Source organism: Thunnus albacares, chromosome 24, assembly GCF_914725855.1.
Source record: "Thunnus albacares chromosome 24, fThuAlb1.1, whole genome shotgun sequence".
Classification (NCBI taxonomy): domain Eukaryota; kingdom Metazoa; phylum Chordata; class Actinopteri; order Scombriformes; family Scombridae; genus Thunnus; species Thunnus albacares.
In genome coordinates this window covers 12,324,616-12,334,615 of record NC_058129.1, presented here as the reverse complement: position 1 = coordinate 12,334,615, position 10,000 = coordinate 12,324,616, and the positions used below count along the sequence as shown (strand labels likewise).

Sequence of the window (10,000 nt, the reverse complement as noted above, 5' to 3'; positions counted from 1 at the left end):
TCTGTAGATGGAGCTCTTGCACCCATGTAATCTGCTTCTAACGCTACATGATTTCTTCTTTATTCAGATTGGAGAGCTGCAGTTTGTCAGAGATCAGCTGTGCTTCTCTGCTCTCAGCTCTGAAGTCCAACCCCTCCCATCTGAGAGAGCTTGATCTGAGTCACAACTACAATCAGGACTGTTCAGAAAGGAATCTGCCATTTGATTTTCTGGAGAGTCCACACCGTAGCCTGGAGACTCTGAGGTCAGACACCATTTCTTACTTCTGTGCTGAGATTAATATGATGTGAAATTTGTGGTGACACTAAACTGCAGACATAAGGATGATTTTTATCAGGTAAAATCTCCTTCAGATTTACACATTCAAATGTTGTTTTCAAACATTTAAATACTATTTAAAGCCTCCCTCCAGTGTATTTTGGCATTTTTGAGATATTTCATATTTTTCTGAGTCATTTTCTGACCATGTTGATTAGCCACAATGTTCACCAAATATTTGTGGACAAATAACTTCATTTTGTGCTCAAAGATCAAAAATGTCAGCTGTTGTTAACACTGAACAATGGAATATACCCAACCAACTTCTCTTGATATTCTCTCCATTCACTTATTTTCTGTAGAAGTGGTGGTGATGGGAACTTCTCCCATCCTCTCATTTTGTAAATGTATAGTCTTATTTTAGCTGATATGGCCTCTGCTGACTATCTCTGTCCTCACCATATCAGACAGGGCTGCCAGTCAGCAGGATCTATAGCTGCTGCCTTGATGGACTCACATACTTCAGCATCTGTTCCAGTTGATGGTGTCTGCAGGCTGTAGAGTAGTAGAAGTGTTTGTTGTGTCTGTTGTTGCTTCACCTGCAGGCAAATCTAAACATACATGTAAATATAGTTATTAATCCTTTAGTAAGGACACACAATGATTCATAAATGACAACACATCAGACAATAAACACATCTGAAGCATAAATTATAGATAACGGTTGACCAGAACTGTTCAATTACATGAGTGAAAAAAGGTCAAGAATTCAAGTTTAAATTATTTTAGATGGAATAAGTTATTCTAGCTTTAATGTGTCCTGTAGACAACTTGAATAAATATAGATGGTTGCAGTCTAATATTGATTAGTATTTAAGTTAGCTATGTTCCCTTTATAATATAGAAATTATATTTATGATTCAATATATTTTATTGCGCTAGTGTTACCATGATAACACAAGTATGTAAGAAACCATTTAATAATAGATAATATTGATATTTGACTTGAAATTAACAAGGTGTAACTGTGACATTCAAATAATAATAATAATAATAATAATAATAATAATGATAATAATAAAGACAACATAGCAGTGTATTATCAGTTACACAGAGACCACAAATAAGTGGCTGAACTGACCTGCTTCAGAGAGTGGTGTAGATGGGAGATCAGATGTAACTTCTCCAGCAGCTGGAGGCTTCTGCAGATATTTCCTGAGTGCATCTGGACAGTTATAGAGTAGATATCAGCCTGTTACAAGCAAAAACATGTAGCTGCAGAGTAGACAAACAACTGCTGCAGCCTGTTGCACCAGCTGTGTGTCAGTTCAAACTTAGTTATAACGTAAATTATTATCACTAAGTTGTGATTTATGCATCACTAAAATAAAAGCTTTCACCACGGAGATAAGTTACAACATAACTGTAATTGCTGCCATTTTATCAACACAGTAATCCAGTAGAGACCTAATTTATTGATATGATATTTCACTATTGATCCAGTTTACTACAATGTGCTACGATGCCAAGTGGCTCATGCCAGCTTACACATAGTTGGTGCAACCCAGTGCAGAAATCTATGTTTTTATGGATATAGCGTTAGCCATTATCACTGATATTGGTCAGTGAAATTTCAGCACAAAGCCTTACGTTGTAGGAAGGAGCAGTTATCCAGATAGCTCGCTACTGGCTTGTCATTCAGTCTCATATCCTTCAATCTGTAACGATATGTGAGTCCAGCAGCTATCGTAGCATCATTATCTAGCATTAGCTTTATTGCTACTTAGCTAGCTATGTTAACATTAGACGACATACCTCTATATTGGACTTTCTTTTCCTCCTCCTCTTTTCTCCGTTTTCTTTCTTGTGCATCTGAAGGTTTGGACCTTTTCATTATGTAATAAAATGTGAATATCTGCCTCTTGATATCTCGTCACAGACTTTGTCTGTCTGTGATGCATCATCCCTCTTTTTCAGTGCGCACAGTAGAGGTGCAGAGCAGATGAAACATTGTGAGGATTTTTTTGTGGCATTTAACTTGTGTGGTGGGACAAGTAAATTTCTTTCCATTTGTCGTATAAAGAAATTGGACAAGCCTTAAAGTCGAGCCGTAAACTCTGTTCTGAATTTATTCTTTTTTAAAAAATAAATTCAGAACAGGATTAGAATTTATTTTTATTATAAATATAATTAAACATTGTTTCTAGAGCAGGAACAGTAAATGGACTGTACTTGTATAGCGCCTTTCTAGCCTTCCGACCACTCAAAGTGCTTTTACACTACGAATCACATTCACCCATTCACACACATTCATACGCTGAATGGGTACAGGGGCTACCATGCAAGGTCCCAACCTGCCCATCAGAGGAAATCTAATCATTCACACACATTCATACACTGATGGCATAGCCATCAGGAGCAATTTGGGTTTAAGTATCTTGCCCAAGGACACGTCGACACGCGGACTGGAGGAGCCGGGAATCGAACCGCCAATCTTTCGATTAGTGGACGACCCGCTCCTGACTCTACCTCCTGAGCCACAGCCGCCCAGCTGCAACAGTCATGTTTACAACAGCAAAGTCACCTTATAAACTCAATAATATCTCTGGAAACAAATGTAAAATGTCAATAAAATAAATAATATTCCTGACATGAAAATACTGAGTGAAGTTTAGAAAGAAAGAAGAAGACAGACATCAGTCAGTATCAGTCCTTCCTCCTGTCCTCCTCCTCCTCCCTCTGCTGCTGATGTGATTGACTGCTGCAGGTACCGCTGGTAGAGAGGAGAGGCTGCTTTGTCTCAGCCAGCAGCTGAGTTTACAAGAATGAGCCAAATTTGAAGATTGGTGGCAAACTAAGCTAAACAGTTAGACTACATACAGACAGCTTTAGTTTTAGCTTGTTGCTAACAATTAGCTATTAGCCGAGCTAGCGCGCTGTGGTTGTGTAAAACATAGCAGCGGTGGATGAGAGACTGCGGACAGAGCAGTTGAAAATATCACTTTTCTACATGTTTATGCTTGTTGATCAGGTGTATTGATAGAGTATTGGCTTTTTACTCGCTAAGGTGTTATTGCACTTAAGAAGTAACGAGCGTAGTTGTCGTCAACTCGAGTAATCTTCACTTCACATGTGATCTGCTGTTCACTGACTTTGTTGTGTGTGTGTATCTGTGTGTTTGTGTGTGTGTGTTTGTGTGTGTGTGTCTGTGTGTGTGTTTGTGTGTGTGTTTCTGTGTTTGTGTGTGTGTGTTTCTGTGTTTGTGTGTGTGTGTGTGTCTGTGTGTTTGTTTGTGTGTGTGTGTCTGTGTGTGCGTGTGTGTGTTTGTGTGTGTGTGTGTCTGTTTGTTTATGTGTGTGTTTGTGTGTGTGTGTGTGTCTGTGTGTTTGTGTGTGAGTGTGAGAGAGTGTGTGTGTGCGTGTGTGTCTGTGTGTTTGTGTGTGTGTGTGTGTGAGAGAGAGTGTGTTTGTGAGTCTGTGTGTGTGTGTGTGAGTGTGTGTTTGTGTGTGTGAGTTTGTGTTTGTGTGTGTTTCTGTGTTTGTGTGTGTGTGTTTCTGTGTTTGTGTGTGTGTTTGTGTTGTGTTTGTGTGTGTGTGTCTCTGTGTGTTTGTGTGTGTCTGTGTCTTTGTGTTTGTTTGTGTGTGTGCGTGTCTGTGTCTGTCTTTGTGTTTTTGTGTGTGTGTGTCTTTGTGTTTGTGTGTGTGTGTCTGTGTGTGTGTGTTTGTCTGTGTGTGTGTGTGTCTTTGTTTGTGTGTGTGTGTATGTGTCTGTGTCTTTGTGTTCGTGTGTGTGTGTGTGTGTGTGTGTGTGTGTGTGTGTGTGTGTGTCTCTGTGTGTGTGTGTCTATGTGTTTGTGTGTGTCTGTGTCTTTGTGTTTGTTTGTGTGTGTGTATGGTAAAAATAAACAGACTATGATGGAACAAATAATTCACTTTTGATGGAAATCCGTCTGTAGACGGAGCTCTTGCACCCATGTAATCTGCTTCTAACGCTACATGATTTCTTCTTTATTCAGATTGAAGAACTGCAGTTTGTCAGAGATCAGCTGTGCTTCTCTGCTCTCAGCTCTGAAGTCCAACCCCTCCCATCTGAAAGAGCTTGATCTGAGTTGGAACTCCTTGAGTTCTTCAAACACGAAATTGCTGTCTGATCTTCTGGAGAGTCCACACTGTAGACTGGAGACTCTGAGGTCAGACACCGTTTCTTACTTCTGTGCTGAGATTAATATGATGTGAAAGTTGTGGTGACACTAAACTGCAGACATAAGGATGATTTTTATCAGGTAAAATTTCCTTCAGATTTACACATTCAAATGTTGTTTTCAAACATTTAAATACTATTTAAAGCCTCCCTCCAGTGTATTTTGGCATTTTTGAGATATTTCATATTTTTCTGAGTCATTTTCTGACCATGTTGATTAGCCACAATGTTCACCAAATATTTGTGGACAAATAACTTTATTTTGTGCTCAAAGATCAAAAATGTCAGCTGTTGTTAAAACTGAACAATGACGTATGACTATAGTAGAACGCTGCAGTCATACGTCATCCTCATAAAATCCCTTTGTTTTTGTGAGCGTCACATAGGCTACTGATACAGTATCAGGCGCCTGTGTTTCATTCTAAATAGTCTACTGGATGCAGATGTGCTGCAACAACAGATTAATGCTTCAAATATAAATCATTTATTTCAATGAAACACTCTCCAACCAACATCTGCACAGAAAATAAGGTTTAATGTGGTTAAAGCAGGAAAGTCAGTAAATCAGTGTGCAGTGATGTATAAATGAATGTGGGTGATTGTTACAGTATCTGTTGTCCACAGCTGTTTATACTGTATGAAAAGCTTCTCCTTCACTTCATTAAATCCCTGCAGCATCTGATAGATAAGAGTTAAATAGAGTTATAGTATTAACAGTAAACAATATGCATTAAATGTTACAACATAAACGGTTTAATTTCCATAGAAAACAATAAAATAGCGCAGCAGCATTTTTCCACACAACTTACCCTTAGCAATGCAAAACAGCTCTGTGAGGGACAGAATGGACGATGTACAGCAAGGTAATTTCCACAGGAAACATTAATGAATAAAAATTCCTCTTTGAGATAAAATTCACAAACACAAATTGGAAATAAGAATTATTAAAGTGACTTTTTAACTGTTACACATCCACAAAAGTCACTTGTCAGAGTAAAAATGACAATAATTTACTTTTTCATTTTGTTTGTGAACGTAGAAATCAGACCAACAAACAGTTGAAAGCATCCAAACAGTGTCGACATATAAATGATTAAATTTATGAATTTTATTCAAGCCATTACTTCCCTGTTAATGATCTTTTCATTTGATCCTGAATTGTGAAGCACTTTGTAAAGTCTGTTTCAATATGAGCTCTATAGATTAATTATTGATCATCCTTCTGACGTTTAATAATAATGATTGACAGTGTTTCTACTAGGATTGTTTTCAGGGGGGGTGGTAGGCCCCCTGAAACTACTAGTTATGTTACGGAGCAGGCGTGTCACAGATACGGATACGCGGTGTCGACAGTGTCGTCATAGATACGCAGTAAGGCGGTTGTCTGTATCGCTGTATTTCTCTACACTGAGCTGAAATGAAAAAATAGGTAAATAAATATTAACAATATTTATTTACCTCATTTTCAAATATTAACAGTATTTATTTACAACACATAAGTAAACATAGGCCTTATGGATGATAGATGGACCAGTCTCTATCTGAAAAACAAATCTGGATTCTCAGCCTCTATATGGTCCTTAATATAGATCAATGTTTGTAATATAACAACATAACAAAAGTGACTGATGGGGAATTAATTTGTTTAAACTTAAAGCCAAATCAAGACAACAGTTTGACTTATAAATGAATCAGATGAATCAGCATTTTGTTTCCTAATAACTGAAAGTGTCAGTTTTAGTGCTGTGTTTACAACAGTTACTGAGGTCAACGACCTTCTAACAGCTGAAGAAAACATCATGTTAACAGAGTTGTTGTGTAGTGTTAGTACCTGTGTTAAAACATCTGTAAGTCCTTTTATAGCAGGTTTGAATCTTGTGCTTTGACTTCTGTTTGTTAGGATGTCCTTTAGTTTGGATAACAGATTGTGCCTTTAAACATATTTACAGAACAGTAATTCATCTAGACACAGGTGGAAGTCAGACCTTAACAGTTTTTTCTGCCTCCTGCTTTGAATGTGTTCATGTCTCTCCATCACCTGACGCCTGGGCTGCCTCTGTGTGTTTCTGTTTACTCCTTCAACTGTTTCTTTAAATCTTGAATCAGTTGCACCTTCTTCCTTTTCAATCACTTCTTTACTTTCTCCTTGTTTTTCCTTCAACACCATTAAGTTACATCCTGCAATTCTTCCTCACTTCTGTCTCCTCTCTCCTGATTTCTTCACTCACTCTGAAAATGTAAAAGCTTTCCTTTAAAAAATCTGCCAGCAGGGCCGGCTCTAGCCATGTTGATGTCCTAGGAGAGATCAGGATTTGGTGCCCCCCCCAAACCACATTACCCCACCAGTACTGCCTCATCACCACCCTGTCATACATTGAGGAGCAGGTGGACCCAAATGCAGAGACCAGAAAGCAGGGCTGAAGAAAAGCGTCTTTGTTTCAAAGACTGGCAGGAAAAAAACAAAAGCAGGATGAGCTGAGTAGAACAAGATACAAAAAAAAAAAGACATCGACTGAGCAGGAAACTGAGCAAACACGACAGAACAGAATTGACTAACTGAACAGACGACTCGACAAAGACTGAACTGAAAACTGAACTTCAATACAAACTGAAGTAATCAGACAACAAGGAACAGGTGGCACAATACAAGGGCAGGCTGGGAGCTGATAGGCTGGGGAAGACACTAGGAGCAGGGCAAGACCGACGAGGCTACTGCAGGGCAGGTGAGAGGAGGAGCACATGAAAACAGGAGGAGTGAAGGAACACACAAGAGAAACACAGAGCAAAGTAAAACCCAGAAAACACAACAGCACTCAATAACAAGCCAGCATAAATCAAACTGTCTCTGAATAAATCAACCTAGGTACACAGCACTACAAGCTAACCAATAATCTAATACAGTCTTTCAAAGATACAACTCAAATAACATGAATGAGTAAAAAGACTGGACAACACAAGTGTAACACAGAAAACCAAAAGAAGAAAAAACACAAAGAGCCCAAACCATGAGTCCATGACACACCCGCTCATTCTACAGTAAAAATATGGACAACAAACATCAGACACCACAATGGTTTCAAGACAAAAATATATATTTTTATAAATTACAATTACTTTTCAAACAAACAAATCATGTTTCAAAGAATGAATCAATTGTTAAATATTACTATTATTAACTACCTTTACCTGTTAGTAACATCCAAGACGCTGGCACTTGGTTATTGATAGATTACACTGGATAGACGACTCCTTCCATGATGTCATGTGCCCACAATGTTCTGGGGTTTCATTTATAAAACAGTGTGTAGGATCCATACTAAAATTGTACGTGCACACAAAAGCCGAAAATGGCGTGCACCGAAAAATAATCATATTTATAAAACCATGCGTACACACGAATGCACGTATATTTCCCTTTATAAATCACAGTCCACCTGGAAATGTGTGCTCATGGATCAGCGTCATATCCGGCCCTCTACACGCCCACATTCAACCATAAATGGTCGATGCAAAAGCCTTCATGAATATTCATGTACATGTGTTTCTTTCGCCGCACCAATCACTCTCTCTGTCTTTAGACGCCTGGCCAATCAGTGTTGAGAGTCAGTGTATCGGAGCCTCTCTTGTCACTTGTGCTCAGCAGCAGCAGAGGAAGGACCGCAACAGGCATGAACAGACATTTAACGTTTTATTTGCCTGTTTTCAGATGTATTGAAATTATGTGTGTAACCCAAAACAACCATATACAACCTCAATAAACATTCCTGTGGATTGTTAAGTCAGACATCTCTGGTTAAATGTTTAACACACCCTGCAGTGGGCCAGCTCCCAGTTAACCAGTATAAGTAGTTTTTACACCACTCACTCAATATCTAAAATACAATAAACACTATGTTAGTTTATATTTACTCCAAAATCCAGCATACAGGTATTTCTCTAATTGACACAGTGAGCACAGGTGGTGAAGATGAGCCGGTGAGATGACTGGAGAAGGCAGAGTGTGTGTGGCAGCCACCGCTGTGTCTCCAGTGTCTCTGTGCTTGACAATACAGCCGTGTTTACTGTAGCCATTTTACACATATAAACTACATGGGAACTCATACTTGGTGATATATGCACAGTATAACCAAATATTAAAAATCTATTAATGCTCTGTCCTGTAAATATGTTTTAGTTCCGTCTGTTGAAGTTATTTGATGTCATCTTGGATTCCTACAATCAATGATGATCATTTCATCAGTAAGTTAACGTGGCCAAGGTGAAAATGAATCAGTATTTTTATGCTTAGCTAATATTGGAGAAAGGCAACCCAGACTTTGCAGAATCCTGCCACCTGCCACATCCTGACATCATTCATTTCAGCTGCTGCTGCTCCACAACTGACTCTCTCCTTTGTGCTCCGGGTGAGGCAGCACTGATGAAATGTTGGGCAGACTTTAAGATCTGAGTTGCTTTATACCTTTACAAATTGAAAGATGTTTATGGAAGTTATGGCTCACTACAAGCCAAAGTACAGATAACACTGCTGGTTTGAGTGTTTATGATAATAAACACATCTGAAACATAAATTATAGATAACGGTTGACCAGTACTGTTCAATTACATGAGTGAAAAAATTAACAAGGTGTAACTGTGACACTCAAATAATAATAATAATAATAATAATGATAATAAATATATTAATAATAATAATAATAATAATAAAGACAACATAGCAGTGTATTATCAGTTACACAGAGACCACAAAAAAGTGGCTGAACTGACCTGCTTCAGAGAGTGGTGTAGATGGGAGATCAGATGTAACTTCTCCAGCAGCTGGAGGCTTCTGTAGATATTTCCTGAGTGCATCTGGACAGTTATAGTGTAGATATCAGCCTGTTACAAGCAAAAACATGTAGCTGCAGAGTAGACAAACAACTGTTGCAGCCTGTTGCACCAGCTGTGTGTCAGTTCAAACTTAGTTATAACGTAAATTATTATTTCTAAGTTGTGATTTATGCATCACTAAAATAAAAGCTTTCACCACAGAGATAAGTTACAACATAACTGTAATTGCTGCCATTTAGCAACACAGTATTCCAGTAGAGACCTAATTTATTGATATGATATTTCACTATTGATCCAGTTTACTACAATGTGCTACGATGCCAAGTGGCTCATGCCAGCTTACACATAGTTGGTGCAACCCAGTGCAGAAATCTATGTTTTTATGGATATAGCGTTAGCCATTATCACTGATATTGGTCAAGGAAATTTCAGCACAAAGCCTTACGTTGTAGGAAGGAGCAGTTATCCAGATAGCTCGCTACTGGCTTGTCATAGTAGGTGTTTATCTACAGTATATAACTTGCAGCCTGTTCAGATATACAATAGTGAGTGAAATATTACACATTTTGTATTTTACACTAAAATAAATGTATATAATTTGTTGGTACAGTGGACATTATAGTGTAACAATGTAAATGTCAAACAGATTACCCCAATCTCCCCACAACAGACATCATCTGGTTAGTTTTATATAAAACAATCTGCAGACCTGATC

The 10,000-nt window shown here is 38.3% G+C and overlaps 3 protein-coding genes and 1 long non-coding RNA gene across 8 annotated transcripts in view; 3 read left to right on the top strand and 1 right to left on the bottom strand.

Moving 5' to 3' along the window:
* The window catches only part of LOC122976030 (protein NLRC3-like), a 165,428-nt gene that overhangs the window by 114,225 nt on the left and 41,203 nt on the right, over nucleotides 1-10,000 (top strand). The window lies entirely within an intron of this gene.
* The window catches only part of LOC122976034 (periodic tryptophan protein 2 homolog), a 75,137-nt gene that overhangs the window by 41,274 nt on the left and 23,863 nt on the right, over nucleotides 1-10,000 (top strand). The window lies entirely within an intron of this gene.
* The window catches only part of LOC122976028 (protein NLRC3-like), a 48,268-nt gene that overhangs the window by 22,786 nt on the left and 15,482 nt on the right, over nucleotides 1-10,000 (top strand). The window lies entirely within an intron of this gene.
* Nucleotides 831-2,302, bottom strand: LOC122976036. The gene is made up of 3 exons (XR_006400793.1): nucleotides 1,909-2,302; nucleotides 1,400-1,483; nucleotides 831-869 (listed from the first exon to the last, which is right to left on the bottom strand). It is a non-coding gene; the product is annotated as an uncharacterized LOC122976036 (long non-coding RNA).